Source organism: Hipposideros armiger, unplaced genomic scaffold (genome assembly GCF_001890085.2).
Source record: "Hipposideros armiger isolate ML-2016 unplaced genomic scaffold, ASM189008v1 scaffold_1062, whole genome shotgun sequence".
Classification (NCBI taxonomy): Eukaryota; Metazoa; Chordata; class Mammalia; order Chiroptera; family Hipposideridae; genus Hipposideros; species Hipposideros armiger.
Genome location: NW_017732412.1, coordinates 410,158 through 413,536, shown reverse-complemented (window position 1 = coordinate 413,536; position 3,379 = coordinate 410,158). Strand labels below are relative to the sequence as shown.

At 36.5% G+C, this 3,379-nt stretch overlaps 1 pseudogene; it reads left to right on the top strand.

Moving 5' to 3' along the window:
* The first annotated feature begins 2,168 nt into the window (after nucleotides 1-2,168).
* Nucleotides 2,169-2,683, top strand: LOC109376199 (40S ribosomal protein S12-like; annotated as a pseudogene).
* The last annotated feature ends 696 nt before the right edge of the window (nucleotides 2,684-3,379 follow it).

Sequence of the window (3,379 nt, the reverse complement as noted above, 5' to 3'; positions counted from 1 at the left end):
AACTGCATGTAACAATGGTTCAAATAATTTGGTAAGAATGCAGAAGGGTCTTTTAAAGTCAACAGTCCTATAAGATATCACCATTTACAGAAGATAAGAAAGAGAACAGTTTGTGTGCATAGGGAAATCAGTATATACATGTAGAGAGAAACTGTCAGTGGGCTGTAGATAATATCAGAGTACGACAAGCACTGGGTATCCTTTGCCTCTACTTCAGATAAGCAAAGGAGTAAGAGGCCAATATTAAAGGGAAAGGAAAATAAATTAGTGCTGGAAGGAAAATAATCTGTAGGGGTTGGCCACTGCTAAATAAGCATTTCCTTCACTCTATTATGTTGTAAGTGCAAAGTAAATAAGGAAGAATGGCTGTAAAGAAAACTAAAATTTGTATTGCTTTTTAATTATGAGGAAATGGTATGGAGAAATATTGTTAATTGTAAGTGGAAATCTTTCATTCTTTTCTTCTAACTGGTATTTTAGGTCTTTTACTTTCCTTTCTCTGTCCTCTGCAAGGCTTCCATCTTCTTTATCATATTTTTACAAACAATTGAGATTCACAACAGACATCTAGGTGTGAAGAAAACTGAAATAACTTATATTTCTATCATTTTGCCTCTTCTGCATCACATAAATACCTAGGTAGATTTACACCCAGTACAGAGAGTTCAAAGTGGCTTTCCTTATAACAGTTCTAAACCCAAATGCTCATCAAAAGGAGAATGGTATATTCATACAATGGAATATGATGTAACAATAAAAAAGAATAATTTATTTTACTAGCAAAAGATAGTCATATACAGGAGCAAACAAACAAACAACACGGCTCAAATACAGGTGTAATAAAAAAACATGGATGAAGCTCACAGATAGTTTGAGTGAAAATAAAGCCAGACACACAAGAAAGTTCAGGCTGTTTGGCTGTATGTATGATTTCATTTTATAGAAAGTTCAAGAACAGGTAAAACTAATTAATGGTGATAGAAGTAGAATAGTGGTTACCTCCTGGGCACGGTGGTATGTTTAAGATTGGGACACAAAGGAATCTAAGGGAGTGCTGGAAATGTTCTCCATCTTAATGTGGGTGGTGGTTAAAAGGATGTAAACATATGCAAATAATTGTTAAACTGCATAATTAAGAGTACTGTATTTTACACACTTATATTATATCTCATTTTTAAAAAAGATAAAGATTGGAAAAAATGTAGAGGCTCTGTGACAAATGTGTTCATTTTGAAGAACCCTGTGTTAGCACTTCAAAAGAAAGACTGTTGTCCCCCAGAGCAGCTGAGCTTGAGAAACAAAAAGAGGCTTGTGTAACTGACAATTGGAAGAACCATTCTGCATACATTAAGACATCACAGACAGAGAAAACAAATAGTGGTTTTAATTATGAGCCCTAAATAAAGAGCCACAAGGGTGGAAGCTCCAAACTGTAGACTTTGGCTTGTGATTTATCTGCTTCTCACATGGGCAACTCTATTTTGCAACTTCCAACAATGGTCATAGTAGAGAATCATTTGTTCAACAATGGTAATTCTTCTAAGAAATTCTGAAGAAAGTTAACAAGAAAACATATGTAAAAAGTAATTGGCAGGGAAAACCAGAATACAAATAAAACATAGATAAAGGTAACGAAGATAAAGGCAATAAAAACAGATAATTGCTATGATTACAATTTAAATTTGATTCAGCATCTCAGCAGCCAGTGAACAGGGGCTAAAACTAATCAGGTTTTTAATTTTCATTGTCGGAGAGAAGACAAATATCAGTCTCCCAAAGGAAATAAAAGTTTGTCTGGAATTGAATTTATGTTTAAATCCCTGCTAAGTGATACACACTGAATCCAACAATATGGTGAAATAGAAAGATCACTGAATTGAAATAAAGCAAACCTAGATTTTGATCAAGAACTCATCATTTTCCAGTTGGGTAATTCCAACCTTTATGAACCTCAGTTTCCTTATCTTTAAAATAATAATAGTAATAATAATAATAATAATAATAATAATAATAGATAACACAAACATGCTTGCTATATGCTGGGTGCTGAATGTAGTCCTCACTAAAGCCTTATTAATAAGGGACTTTATGCTCCCCTCTGCGGTGGAGTAGCTCCGAGGCAGACGTTTGGGTGCATTCAAGAATGGGCTCCACCGTAACCCACTGCCATGGCCCAGGAAGGCATTGCTGCTGGAGGTGTAATGCACACTAGTACAGCTTTACTGGTGGGTTTCAGGTTATCCTATGCACAGGATAGATAAAGTGGGACCATATGGCCTCTGAGGTTCTTCCCAATACCCCAATACTATAGGAACAATACTATAGGAACTTCCTATAGTATAGGAAGACCTCTTTCACTGCCCTCGTTCATGATGGCCTAGCACGTGGACTTTGCGAAGCTGCCAAAGCCTTAGACAAGCGCCAAGCGCATCTTTGCATGCTTGCATCCAACTGCGATGGACCTATGTACATCAAGTTGCTGGAGTCCCTCTGTGCTGGACACCAAATCCACCTACTTAAGGTTGATGACAATAAGAAACCAGGGGAATGGGTAGGCCTCTGTAAAACTGATAGAGGGAAAACCCTGTAAAGTGCTTGGTTGCAGGTATGTGGTGGTTAAGGACTTTGCAAAGAGTCTCAGGCCAAGGGTATCATCAAGGAGTACTTCAAATGCAAGAAATGAACAAATAAACTGAGCTTTTGTTTTTGCTTTTTTGTTTTGTTTTGTTTTTGTTTTAAAAGACATGCCTGGAATCAATGGATCCTCTACAATGAACTAGGCCTAATCGATCGTATTCCTTTTTTATCACAGTTGGTTTAGGGGTAGGTATGTGATCCAAATATGCTCAAAGAGATACAGGAGAAAGTGTATTGAAAAGTTTGGGGAACTTTTTTCTTTCTTGATAAAAAAGGAGAGACATTCAAAGAGAAACTCCTGTTACCTACGTTTGGATGTGATAGGACATGATGTTGCCAAATGTTGATCCTCTTATCATCAAGAGGATCATAGAGAAGCCACCCTATGGCTTCTAATATTTTGAGCATGGAATTAACCATTCCTAAAACCACATATCTCTGATTTTCTTTAATATTACAAAGTCTGTTTTAAAACTAATCTTAGTAGTGTATTTTTGCAGCTTGCTGGCAAAAGCATTCTACCTGGTTCAATGAGCACTTGAGTGCATGTAAATGGGGGTTGAATATTTTGATGATAAAAAGACAAGAATGTTCTCTTGTGGTGGCTTCTGTTATTAGTGAAGCAAGAATAGAATTTATTGAGTGTCAGTAAAGAAAGGGAGAGGGTTTAAGATGCTTGTGAGAGGGAAAGTATGAAACAGTCATCTTGAGGAGTAGGCAAGTGAGTTTACTAGGGAAATAG